Here is a 14,046-nt window from a genome sequence, read left to right as displayed (position 1 = left end):
TTCAACGTAGCCAAACATCAATTAAACCAACATCTATCAAGAGATTTTTGAAAGCTCTCAAGGTTTGCGGCTTACGCCCAACACTAGAAACTCTAATGCCCCCAGTCCTTTCTCTAGACTCATTTAAATTTAGATCCCCACAGACTACATATGGTGCAGGCCAGGAAGGCAATTCCATTGCTAACAAATTCAATAAGCCAGAGTCATCTAAAATAGGGGCATACATTGAGCACAGTGTAAATGCACCATTGGCAGCTTTGCACTCCATTATTGTCCATCTGCCATGCTTGTCCGCTGCGTTACAACCCGGTGTAACAGCATTCCCTTTAACTAAAATAGCTAAACCCTTATTCCGAACGTCCTGGGTTGTATGACATACTGCCTTCAAGCCTATGGAGTTTAACACAACACTATCAATCCGTGCGATATGGGTCTCCTGAAGGTAATATATATCTGCTTTTAAAAATTTAAGAACACCTTGCACCCTTCTCCTTTTAGATCTATCACTAAGCCCACATATATTGATTAGTGGCAATACAGAGCTTAGCCATCTCCCCGGAAGATTGCTCTAGCCATCAGCGATGGCCCCCCAAGACTGATAGAATCCCTATAATGCCGATTTGGCCCTCAATCCCATCCATCTAATAGCTGTCCTAAAACACTGGCTGTATTGGGTTAGATTATGGTCCACACAAGAATTGGCATCCTATAGAGAGTGTGTGAAAGACCTTCTGGCCCTTGATAGCAAAGTAAGAACACCCTGGCTCAAACATATACAAGAATTATCATATAGAATTGGGATTAGTGATTTATGCACAGCTCCAGACTCAATAGTAAAAGGTGATACTGCAAGAGTTAAACAGTGCCATTGGGAGGCAGTCATAGCCCAAACGTGGTAATCGTACGAAACAAACACCATGACAGCCAAGTTTCTTAGTCATAAAAATCTACCACGGTTTGAACCTTGTATGAACAGGATGTACCCACATCAAATAAAAAGTTTGTATGTTCAATACAGGTGTGGGGTTCTGCTTCTAAGATCTCATACTTTTAAATGGACAAATGTATCTCCTAAGACTAACTTTTGCCCAAACTGCCCAAATATAGTGGAAACGGAATCCCATTGTATGTTATTCTGCCCCTACTAGAGGATAGCCCAGAAAAATTGTTGTTGGCAGTATGTAATAGTATGGGTGTTAGGAACTACTGGGAAGCGGAGAGACTTTGTAAGAGCGACACAAGAGAACTTTTAGCTCTTGAAGTCTCCCGATATTTGTATATTGTTTGGGCCTTAAGTAGGAAGGTCATTCTTAATTCTACAGTATGAAAGAGTTTCATAAATATTAGCCTTGTCAATGTACTACGCACACTTCTTTTATTGTAAATATATTAATTTTCCAGATTGGCGAAAACTGCATTTGCACAACTTTATACTTGGTTGCCTTGCCATTTGATCAAAATACTGCTCTAGGTGTAGTCCCTCTACTTTTATTGCTAACAAATATGGACTTTTGTTTTATAATTGGGTAATTGTAAAATGATGCTTTGACCTGTTTAATGTATTACTGCTTTTAAGAATATCCTTGTTGTATTAACATGATGTGTTTTATGGGATGTCCTTGAAATAAACAAATATATGTATATACCCTATAATGCAGAGGCACAATCCTCCACCCGACCTTATATTCAAGCCCCAGCCTGTCCTTCAATACAACCAAACAAACCAACCTACTAAAGGTTAATTGCTGCAATTTAGATGCCACTTCATCCAATCTCCTTCCCTACACTCTTCCACACCCAACCCCACCAAAAACAAACTCCCCCACCTGAAATTCACCCCTCCCCCTGCCAGTGAAAGCAGTCAGACCAACCAGGTCTGTATGATGGAGACTGCAAAAGACACCATGAGCTCCCACCACAAACCCCTCCTCCACGCCCCCCACACCAATGTGATAACATGAAAGATACTGTCCACGAGAATCTAAGCCCCAGTATACAAAGAACAAACAATAGCAGTAATCCTGAGGCAAATCCCAACTATGTTTAGCTTGCCTTGCAGTTTCGTGCACTAACAACACATGAATTATATATTGCTTCTATCTGCCAGAGCCTGCTCAAGATAGCCTCTAGCTTATATTTCAGAGGTGAACATTTTTACAGTCCCTCTAACTAATGTTTTACATTTTGCTGGGGCCAGCAAAAGAAACTCAAAACCGGCATCTTGATAAGGTTTAATGACCTCCTGCTGATACCACCTACGCTCTACTGTTATGTTGCAGAAGTCAGGCACAAAAAAGGAGGACTCTCTATATTTACATCTTGCCTCTGCCCGAGCCTTCTCAAAGATGACTTGGCGTAAAAGGAAATTTCTGAAAAAGACTGAGATGGCTTTTGGCTGCCTCTGACCTCTGCTGGCATCTGTAGATCTGTGGTGTGTTAACAGAAAACGGTGGACCCTCTGAACTTCTCGTTCCCAATCCCATCCTACAAGTTCGGGAAAGGCTTCCTTGAGAAGATCCAGCATAAACGATTGAGTATTGTCCCCTTCCAAGCGTTCCTCGATCCCAAGAAAACAAAGATTGTTCCTTCTCTGGCGGTTTTCCAGATCTTCCAATTTTCACATGACATCAGTCATTTGGGCATTGTGGGACTTGGTCTGCTCTTTGACACCAACCAGCTCAGTCTCCAAAACGGTTGTTCTCTCCTCTATACTGTTGAGCCGCTCCCCAATCTCAGAGCATGCCTTCCTGACTTTCTGAACTGCACCTTCCACTTTTATTGTGGCCTCCCTGGCTTTTTTCCCATTTGCACGGGTCTCAGCATGGTGCTCCTTGATCGACTCTAAGATCAGGGCCAGAGCGGGATCCATAGTTACTGCCCATTCAGCCCCTACAGACTATGATGCACACAGAGGAGTCTCTGCCTGGGCAGGCGCTGTCTCTGCTGATCCCAGTATTTTCGTACGGGAACAGTCCCATTTCAGCCAGCTGCCAGTGGTGGGCTTCTCTTTGTTCTTTTGTAAGACTGTGTTGCCCTTAGAGCTGAGTTTGTGTTGCCCTTAGAGCTCCTCCGGTACCTTTGTTGCTCGAAGGCTGTCTCGGGTACTTCAAGTGAATCAGGGAGCCATCGGGCTCCCTGATTCACCTCTCTGGGTGAACTGACTACCTCTCCCTGTGCACTGGTCTTTCGTAGTGAGGGTAGCCCCAAATCTGATGAAAAAGAGCCCCCACCAGCTGCAGCCTCACCTGCCACCCCTGTCTCCTCCCGCTGCGCAGGTGATATCCAAGATTAGTCAGTTAATATGGGGCCCAGCGCTCTGGCCCAACTTGTCATGTTCTTGGAGTATTTCCTGAGCTGGCTGGCCCCCGCCTCTGTCCTTAACCCTGAAAAAGGCAGTGAAAGCTGGCTGCGGTGGGGTCTGAGATGGGATAATACTGTCTTTGCTGGGACCCAAACCCTCCTCCTCAGAGATTTGTGTCACCCATGTTTTTGACCCATGTTTTTGACCACAGCTTGAGCGCGGTCTAGCAGATTCCTCCATCTCCCTGCCCCATACGCTCCAGACGGTTTTTGGCAGCACAATTCTCACTCAGCTCCTTGTTGTGGGCAGGGGTAGACCCCTCTCTTGATCCATCCACCTGTACAGACGCCCGCGAGGACTCCTCCTTAGTTTGTTTAGCTACCTTGGGAGCCATAGTACAGAGCGTCAAGGAAGCTAACCCACAAGGAGAGCTTGAAGCTATCTTTAGGTCTGATCCAGGATGGGGTCAGCCTCTTTGCCTGAGCAGTCAGCACTCTGACACACCTCCTCCAAGTTTCTGCCGCCTGGGCTCAGCAGACATGTCGGGTCAGAGTCTGCTCAGCCCACGCTCCAAACTGCAGGGGCTTTGAGGAATCACTGAGCCAACGGGCACTGAAAATACTGCTGGTGGGATGTGGTACTCCACATAAACAGGGAAAGGAAGCTTGCCTTTTGCCCCACACATCGGTCTCTCCGCAATGCAAAGAGCTGCAGAACAGCGGCACACCGGGCAGAGGTCCGCACCCTACGAGACACTTCCCAGGCAACACCCTAGCAAAAAAAACATTGAGGGCTCCGGAGAATCACCTAGCCAACAGGTGCTGAAAACACAGCGGGCAGGTAAGGCTGTTTGAGGGGAGGTGGAGGGGCTAGGGTAGGACCTCCGCCACAGTACTCCTATGCGGCCACCATCATGCTTTCGTCTAAACATTTGTGGCATTTCTAAATGTTCCCAAAAGTTGGAGATAGAAAACGATTGTTGTTTGCCACTCTGCACATTGTATTACCGGCATTACCATCATATTATGCTGCCACAAGACATATCCAGCATCAAATATCCTAATTGAGTTCAAGAAAGCGTTGTTCAATCACCTTGTTAGAAGTAACAGTCATCACTTTCATCCTTTATCATTAGGGCTGGACTGGCAATAGGGGACAAAGAGCAAACCCGGTAGACTGAGGACCAGAGTTCATCCTTGGAAACCATTATAGCCCTGTTATTTCCGCAACAGGGGGCCAGCTATTCTCAGGCTCTTGGAGACTTGATCCTTCAGGACACAGAACACAGTAAAGTCCTTAGCAAGCAGGTGGGACACTGCACACAGCAAAGTCCCTTGTCTGCTCCTCAATTAAATCTGCAAACTGCAGGCCTGCCCCAGAGCACACAGCAAGGGCAGTACTTCTCCCCAGTCTCTTTAGCTGTTTTCTTTGGCAGAGGTTCCTCTTGATCACGAAGAAGTCTCAAGAGGCTGGTAATTGCTGAACCGTGCTCCGTTGTCCACATCACCTCTAAGCAGCTGTGTGTGTGTCTAAACACAGCTGCCATGTGTGTCGTGAGGCTCGTCGTCCTGATTGGGGCTTTGTTTGCCAAAGTCGGCCCTGCACCTGTAGTGTAGTTCCTATATTCCCAATGGGCTCTGCGCATTGGAATAACATAAACGATAGTTTAGACGTAGGACTTAGGTCGACTAGGTCTCTATTGAATATGTTAGACTTAATTATGAATGCCAGCTAGCTCAGAGGTCACTAGAAACTTTCTTGAGTAAACAAGAAGGTGTTAACTTTCCTGAATAGACAAGAAGGGATTAGTTTCTGACAACCGCATAAACATGACAACTTTGCTCCCTCCAGAATAAGGAGTATATCTTCAGAGTTGCGGAAACAATAGATAGCTATTTCACTCAGTCAATCGTGCATGCTTAGTTTCACTAGAAGCGCAGAGAAATAGAGAGACGGGCATTTTCAATAAAAGAGGTTATTTATTCAACAGTCTTCTTTCTCAGGCAAGAGAAGTGAGTTACCACAATTGCAATACTTGTCATAAAGTAAAGTGCGTACAGTAAAAGGAGTATTATGAAATAATACTGTAAAAGCATGGTATGGTTTCTAAGCCATACAGTGTTTAAAATAGATAAGATATATACATAGATCAAATCATAACTAAACGTACTCAACTGGTGCTTCTAAGATACGCCTACCCAGGTGTACCTAACCTAAGCCTAGTACGTGGGAAGGAGTAAGTAAGCTGCAGTTTTAGTTAAGATAGTTTCTGCCAAGAATCTGAATCAAGAATTCTCTAAGGGTCTAATCAGCTCCGTACCTCGTTATAGAATGAAGGAGGTCTTGTATCTCTCTCTCAGGACTCGATCTCCCAGCAACCCGCAAGGGTGACAGGGAAACACGGGAGCTGGATTTTTTCGGCAGGAGAAAAGACAGCGTCTCTCTCAGTGCGTCAATGGGAGGGTCGGCTTCCTTCGGCACTCGCTACAGCAGGGTGTCGGGCAAGTAGATAGCTGATCTGCTCCAAACCACCGTGTGTTTTGCTAGGGCAGATGCTGGTATATTTATACCTGGAAGTTGCCGAGTTTGACGTAAGGTTGGACATAAGACATCACTAAGAACTCGCAGTTCTTTCAGGACTCCAGGAGTTCTAGGACAAATCAATACAGAAGCAGGGGGAATCCCGGGCTGCTGGAGGCTTGGTTTTTATAGTCACGTTGTTCACGTTGTGCTTTCTAGGAGTCTATGGGAGTAGCCTTGCCGTATTTGGACTGCATTGGCTATGACTTAATATGGCTATGATTCTTATGCCTTTATAAGGATATGATTTGATATAACCGCATAAGGGCATAAATCGGGAATATTTAAATAGGGTCCTATATTAGTTTACAACACCCACTCCACGTATAATGTCCATCATTACTAAATACTAAGCAATTTTAAACATATAACAATGCATGTGTTTTCCATCCCACCCGAAAATACATAAAATGCATTTGAAATGGTATATACACGAAAAATGAGTATATCATTCAGAAAATGCATATATTGTACATTGAAATGATGACTGAATGAATCACGAAATTTACATTTATGAAATGGCTCTGAATACAGAAGAAAAGGTCGAGACCATTTCATCACATATTTATACGATACTGTACATGTGCTAGAGGCTAAATCAAAATATTGTCTCTAGAGTTTCAAAAAATAGAAATCTTGTTCTCTAAGAACAGTTCTACTTTAAGCAGATTATCATGTGCCAAAAAAAAATATATATATATATATTTTGGGAACAGGAAAAGAATTTCGCTTTCACGGAAAAATAGTACCAATAGTTTTTTTTTTTAAAGTTCTGTTTATCAAAACTGAAGGCCGAATTCAGAGTTCAGGGACTGCTGTGTGCTCGTGTTTTCAAAAGTTATTCTCGTTGTTAGGAGAGAACATTAATTCAGATAGGCTGGCAAAGAATTCGTCTACAACAGTAGGTGAAAGTTGGACCATGTCTGAAAAAGTAGAAATAGTGCACATGTGAGAAGCATTGCCGTCATCGGTGTCTAGATCAGCAATGGTCACAGAAGGTTGTACCTGTGTGCCGCTTTCATCTCGTTCCTCACCGCCACCTAATCGTAATGGTGAGGTCTCAAAGAATGCCGTCATCAGAATAGGTAGCCGCTGGGGACAACAAGTTGCATGAGCCGTTACCGAACCAAGCAAAGTATTGATATCCATAGGTACTGCTGATGGGAGTGTGAGACAGACGTCTAACACGCATTCTTCTCCGCAGAGCAGGCATCGTAGAACAGGTAGGATGCAATCTTGCCGGATTGGTCTGAAGGAAAGAAACCAGGTAGTATTCAGATCTCTTAGCCGAGCCAAGCCGAGGACTTTAGTAATCCGATCTCGGTATCTCATTGCTAGGAGCGTTTCTTCCATTGTAGCTTGCGTTTTGTCTGTGGCTGGACTTGAAATATCGGAGCAGAAGGAACAAAAATAAGATTCCGGCTACGAGTCCCAAGATGAGAGGCAGGCCGCCGAACACAGAGGGCACGAAATTCCGGAAGATGCTCGGACTGCTTCAAAGGGTGCTAACAGTCCCGAAAAAATTGTCTTAAATACATGTGCGATGCCACTGGTATCAGACATGTTGAAGATTTGACTTAACATTTCTACGAAATGCATGGGGCAATTTGTTGATAATAATGCATGTATCTCTGCTGCTGTCCTTGCAACTTGCAGATCATATGTTTCTCTAGACGAGGTTAAAGGCACAGTTGTTTGTAAAAGAATGGATTTCATTCTGCTCAAAGTATCAATTCGAATAGAAGAGATATTCAGAGAAGGCCATATCGTTGCCTCTTTGTCTGGTTTGCTGTTTGGATACAATACTTGCATACAGCAAGTGACCATGGAAGTTACACTGATGAGATAGGCCCTTCCTGGCACCATGCCACAACAGCTGCGGTCACTTATCATAGAGTAACTGCCGTTGGAAAGTTGTCTGAAAAAAGGCTCTATTTGTGTAGTAGGGGGCCATGCAGGTGTCATGAAAGGTTATTTGATGAACCTTCGCAGGCTCCATGCAAGTTAATTCCTTGACACAGAAGTGTACCGCTCAGTGAATTTTTACAGTTGTGACCACTAAGAAATACCTGTTTTTTCCCCCCACTGTAACATCTATGTGTATAAGGTAGATTCCAGGTTGACTTGATGTAACCTTTACCTAACCTTTCATACAGGCCCGCTGGTATGTGCTTTTGGCAATATTGAAACTGAAAAGTCGTTATTGGAATTGTGATTGTGCCATGTATTATCCATTCAATGACTGGTCTTTCGGAGACTGTCAATGGCAATCTTTCTAGTGTTTAAATGCTCAGCACCGTATAGTCTGCTCCTTTTTGTGCCAAAGAGATTTGTTTATCAGTAAGGTTAAAGATAGAAAATAATGACGTTGTGTTGATTAGACACGATGGCACGTAGCCTGAACGGAGGTTTTGTAACGTCCAGCCTAACTGTACAATAGAACGTAATTGGGACTGGCCATGTTGTAACATTAGCATATCCTGTTCTATTATATCAATAGCAGATGATACAATGCTGTCCAGTGAATAAATTCTGGAGGACAGAGTCGTTAACCCATTGTCCACTACAGACAGTGATTTTTCCAAATTAATACAATCAATTTCTCGTATTTTTTCAGCAGTTTCAATTTGCGTTACTTTCCAAGCTTCGTTGTAAGAAGCGTATATACCGGCGTATATGAAACGTTTTTGACGCTGTTCGCGAGGTCCCAATAAGGAATCTCGCAAGTCAGCACCTTCTTTAAGTAAAGTCAAGTGTTGCTTAATTTCAGGTAGTGTGGATTTCTGTAGCCATTCGAGGCATAGTTTTCCTACACTGTATGTTGTAATTATCCCTGGATGTTGTCTCTGGGAATATCTTGGGTCTGGCCTGTTCTGTTTGAACCCCTGTTTGTTGTTCAGGAATCTATCTTGACAGTTATTAGTGTCTGTGGGCCAGATCAACCATTTTTTCCAATCAGGATTAGTTCTGTTTTGGTGTAAAATATGGGATACGTCTATTTCCGCATCTGTAGAGCTATTACTATCAGGTATGGGCTTTGGTATAGACAGTTTATTTAAGTCCTTTATCTTGGCTAAGCCAAGACAGGTTGTTTGTTGAATTTTTTATTTTTTTTGGGAGTTTTATATAGCGCGAACTAGAACCGAACCTAATCAGTTATCAGAGCGCTTTACATAGCACCAGTTACGTTACATGAGGACACACTTCTTTTTTTTTTTTTTTTTTAGGCACGGGGAGATTAAGTGATTTGCCCAGAATCACAAGAGGTTTTCGCGTCGTTATCGAGACTCGAACCCAGATCCCCAAGTCCGAGGTCGAGCGCCTTAGCCGTTAGGCCAACCCCTCTCCCCAGAATGGTGTCATTCAGGAACATTATTTGTTCTGGGATCATGCAGGCTCTGAATAATGATTCTAAACCTTGTACCTGCCATTCTTTAGTACCCCGGACTGTTTTTGTCTCAATGTTGTTTTTCCAAAATTCAAAACCAAATGTAGACATCTTTTCATAAAATGTTGTAGAATATATCAATTTAATATTTGTCAACATGTTTTTCATTCCTGTCTTATTCATCATTGTAAAATAAAACATTTCTTGATCAGTTGTATTAAACCCTGAGAAGTATGGGAATTTCTCATAAAATGTTTTCGAGGTACCTTTTGGCGGTTTGGACAATGTTCCCATTGATTATAAGCAAAAACATTTCCAGGATTAGCAGATTTATGCAAATAGTGATGCCCATAATGATTAAAGTAATACATTTCTTCATAGTTTGATGAACCTTCTAAATAATCATGTTCTTTAAATTTTGCTGACATTTCTAAATCTGACATCATATTATTAATATTTTCAAAGTCCCAATCCTCAGAGAAAGTACTAGGTGATACAAAGTCACTTAATGAAACCTTGAACTGGTGTGGATATTTCAAGAGTTCAACCGGGCCATAGATGTCGTAATCAGTAGTGTCCCATGCTACACCACCAGGTATAGGAATGGCTGTGATGTTTACTGACGATAGTTCTCTTTTTTCAATGTGAGAAGATCTGTGAGGCTTTAGAACCAAGTTGATGTTCTGACTTGCTGTGTCCATTGTACTATATTTTCCATCAATGAATCTTCCCAAGCTTAAAACCAAAATGAGCCAGAGTAGGAGGAAAAGTACACCTAACACAATCCACAAGTCAATCCATGGTGAAATCAGATATGTCTCTCCAAGTTGATGAAAGAGTTCAGTTAGTTTTTCTTTGAAAGTTTTATTTGTTGGCGTTTCTTCATGTTCACTTGGATCTTCAGAAAAGTCATCGAAATTGATGAAATAGCCAGATGCAGTTCTGTCAATTGTTGGAATTGCTTCTGGATTTTCATTAATCTTTGGATTTGTATAGTCAGAGGCTACATCATTGTAGATTGGTCTTTCTTGACGAACTGTTGCAATTTGGGTTTCAAGAAGCACAAGTTCCATGGCTTTGTTGCATATTCTTTTATTATTCACTGCAGGTTTATCAAATGTGATTAGTCTCCCAGTTTGAACCTCTTGAATTGTAGCAAGGTTTGCTCTTCAGCTACTTCTTGGAAGTCCACTGGGCCTACTACTTATTATTGGCCACATGATTGTGGTTTTTCCAGGTCGATTGATACAACTCTGTTCTCCTTTTTACCAGCAAGGGGCGGTAGTACTACTGATCTTGTTTCGCTGATAGCTAAGACCGTTACTGCTTTTCTGTAAGAAGGCCCAAATTCCTTCTTCACCGCGATGTTTTCTCTGACCAGATCCCCAATCTTTGGAATCCAGACAGGTCTTGCTGGGACAGGTGGTTTTTCTTCATTGGCCGTTGGCTTTAGCTTTGTGTTACTTAGACTTCTTCTTGTTTCATTTAAGTCCTGTAAAACAGCCAAACGATCTTTGATATCAAAGGTTTTTTGTTCCACCACTGAAGTCTGACTATCGAGATCTTCGATAATCATTCTAGTACCAAACAAAAGTTCATACGGAGTGATTCCACCCAGAGAATGTCTTGGCAGAATATTAAGGCTACGTTGGACACTTATTAGATGTTTGACCCACCCGTCACCCGAACCTAATACCCTCGCTGTTATAGATTGCTTTATGTCACGGTTTTTTCTTTCCACTACCGCATTTCCCTCGGGATGGAATGGACTAGAGTACCGCAATGCAATGCCCAAGCTGGCCATGGCCTCCTTGTAAGCTCGAGAGCTAAACACAGGACCCTGGTCAGAATGTAGCATGCCAATTGCGTATGTGCCGATAAGGACTCGCAAATCTTTTATAACAGTTCTGGCGTCAGCCGAGCGCTGGGGCCACAGCCAAATGAATCTCGTGCGGGAATCCACTGCGACCATGATATATTTATAGTTGCCATCCCTTTGTAAGGGACCACACTGGTCCAAGTAAACACATGCTAATGGTTTATCTGAGATTAGAAGGGGCGTCTGCGCTGGTCGTTTCACTGTTAATACCTTCATTTTTCCAGCATATTTCACATTCTAGAACATAGTTTCTAGTCTGTTTTCTCATGCGTGGCCACCAATATCTCTGTTTTAATAACGATACTGTGGCGGAAACACCAGCATGTGCAGAAGCGAGCCCTTCATGTGCCGCTAAAATTAGTCCTAACCTGTGTTCCATTTTTGGAATTGCCCTATCCCCCACTCCAGGGATTACAGCAAAAGGAACATTATTCGCATCAGTTTTGTATGAGCACTTTACTGGAAAGCCTTTCGGGAGTGTCTTACCACTGTCTTTTACTGAAGCACTGACAGCTTGCCTTATCTCGCTGTCTATTTTTGTTTTTGACCGGGTAATGGCAGCTACGGAAGCCGTTTGCACAGCTGCCTTTGTGGCCTCATCAGCCAATGAATTCCCTGCAACGTGAACGCCATCACGTTGAGGACTCAGTATATTAATCACGTGAGTCTTTTTTAGTTCTTTCTGTAAAAGAACTACTTGTTCCCAAAGCATTTTATGCTTAATTGTGCCACCTTTTGCATCTTTGAAACCGTTTTGAACCCAGTTCTGCAAGTATTCATTGTAAGACTGGACGCAATAATACGAATCTCACACTATTAGTGTGGGGAATTCGCGATCGGTATTTTCAAGCGCCATCTTGAAAGCCTGTAGTTCAGCTCGCTGAGCTGTACAATCTCCGAGTGATTGGGTTTTAGTGACCAGTGGTCTAAATATTCCTTCGTGCCAACGACCTTTAACAATCGCGCACGCAGCACTATAAGCTTGTTTACCCCCAACTGCGGGTTGTGCTGAACCGTCTGTATATATTATGTAGCCGTACTGTTCGAGAGGCAGAATTTCAGTCGGCAGAGGACATTCATATTCATATTGGAGGAATTCTTGCGTTTTTAAATTAGGATCAAATTCGTATACTACGTCTGAAGCAGCAAGAGAATTAACCCATTATATCCATCTCGGATGTAAAGCTTTAGCATTCGGAATACTGGCTTTTGTTACTGCCGCTAGGGCCGGTACTGGTGTAACGATTATTATACGTTTACCTTGAGCGAGGGCTCTTTCTTTTGCTACAGCAGTTTGGACCGCAGTCAGAATTTTTTCAGTAGAACTGAATTTTATGGTGAGGAGAATCCTCATCCCATCCTATATGATTTTTGTATAATGCAGGGGCTTGGGCCACTGCCCATTTTCTAGCATATGTGTATTTTTTATGAACTGGAATGTGATTTGAGAAGGCAGGCATAATCATTTCTTCGCCATGTGGGCACTCCCTGACAAACTCTGGTGGCCAGTCTTTTTCTGCTAGCAGGATATCATAGACTTTTGATAGGTTCTCCCAAAAGAGACCTCTTATTTTCCTAGTTTTGTCCCCTTCTATACGTAATGTTATTTCATATAATTTATGGGGTACACTAAGTCTGGTGTCTGCAGTTTCCACTTGAATGTATTCATTCGTGTCCAGTGTCTCCAGAAGATCTATCAGGATCTTGCGAGCTATGGTCACTTCTGCTGCGCTGTCTAGCATTGTCTGGGCCCATTCTCCGTTCTTGAGTTGTGTCCTCAGAATCCTCGGCATGTTTTATTTTAATACTGGCTACTTTCTTTTTTGGAAATTGTAATTTTTTACTTTGATAAGCAGCTTCCTTGTCTTTGGACTTGACGCGCTATTCTTTATGTTCTGACCGTCCTCTTCTTTCCGATTTCTGTGAGGAAGTCTGAAAAGATCAAGAGGGACGTGTATCATTATCTTGATATCTGTCAGGTTCTCTTAAATTCTCCCTATTTCTAAGGTTGTATCTTTTTTCAGAGGGCTCCCATTGTGGAGACCTGCCCCCCCCCGGTCTGGAGATCTATTTCTCCGTTGGGGAGACCTTCCTCTGGACTGGAACTGTTTTTCTCTGGGAATGGTTTGTTTATTACCCTCCCACTTTTTTTGGGAGTAATGAGATTATTCTTAATAAAGCTCTTTTCAGGATTTTCAGTTAGTTGTGGTTTTAGTGGTTTCCACCAAAACTATCTCTACCTAATTCTTCATAGGATTTTTCAATTATTCTGGCAAGTTCAAAAGGTTGTTCTGCTATATCTGTTTCTTTTAAATTTTGGCGGATCGCCCCAGATGCTGCTTCTCCTTTTATGTTGGCTAATAGTATAGCCGAGACTTGCTTTAAGTCTTTCAGTAATTTCATACCTAGATTTAAAGCAGGCTCTGGACCGTATTCATTTTGAATCTGTCTGAGTACGTCGGGTATAACCGCCATAGACGGAACACCATGTGTTTTTGTGTATATTGAAGCAAAAACTGTTCCCCAATTGTCACAGTCCTCCACATGTGGTTTGATCCCCATTGGTAGACAGATTGTCAGAATTCTGTGTTTTTCATGAGGTGTAGTATCAGGAAATACTGCCTCTACCTGAGTAATTTTTTGAGCTAACGAGAACGGAATTTGTTCCCGTTTTGCGGGTAATTTGCCAATGACTGATTGTAAAATCTGTGGTGTAATTTTATTCGTGTTCCCCTGGTGAGGGGTGTGCTGTGGAATTTTTATTGCTGGTTTGACTGTTAAAGTCCGTATGACATATTGGGCCAATTGTCTATGTATTTTAATTAATTGTTTTAGTTGAACTAAAAGTTCTCTGTCTGACATTCTTTCAATGTCAGGGTGTGGTGTATAGCTGGCTAG

General features: G+C 42.7%; 1 protein-coding gene across 1 annotated transcript in view; it reads left to right on the top strand.

The window, feature by feature from the left end:
- Positions 1–14,046, top strand: part of LOC144781543 (solute carrier family 22 member 6-A-like) — a 623,507-nt gene that overhangs the window by 488,430 nt on the left and 121,031 nt on the right. The window lies entirely within an intron of this gene.

Source organism: Lissotriton helveticus, chromosome 9, assembly GCF_964261635.1.
Source record: "Lissotriton helveticus chromosome 9, aLisHel1.1, whole genome shotgun sequence".
NCBI lineage: Eukaryota > Metazoa > Chordata > Amphibia > Caudata > Salamandridae > Lissotriton > Lissotriton helveticus.
The sequence above is the reverse complement of the archived record's forward strand: the minus strand, read 5'-3'. Positions and strand labels throughout refer to the sequence as shown.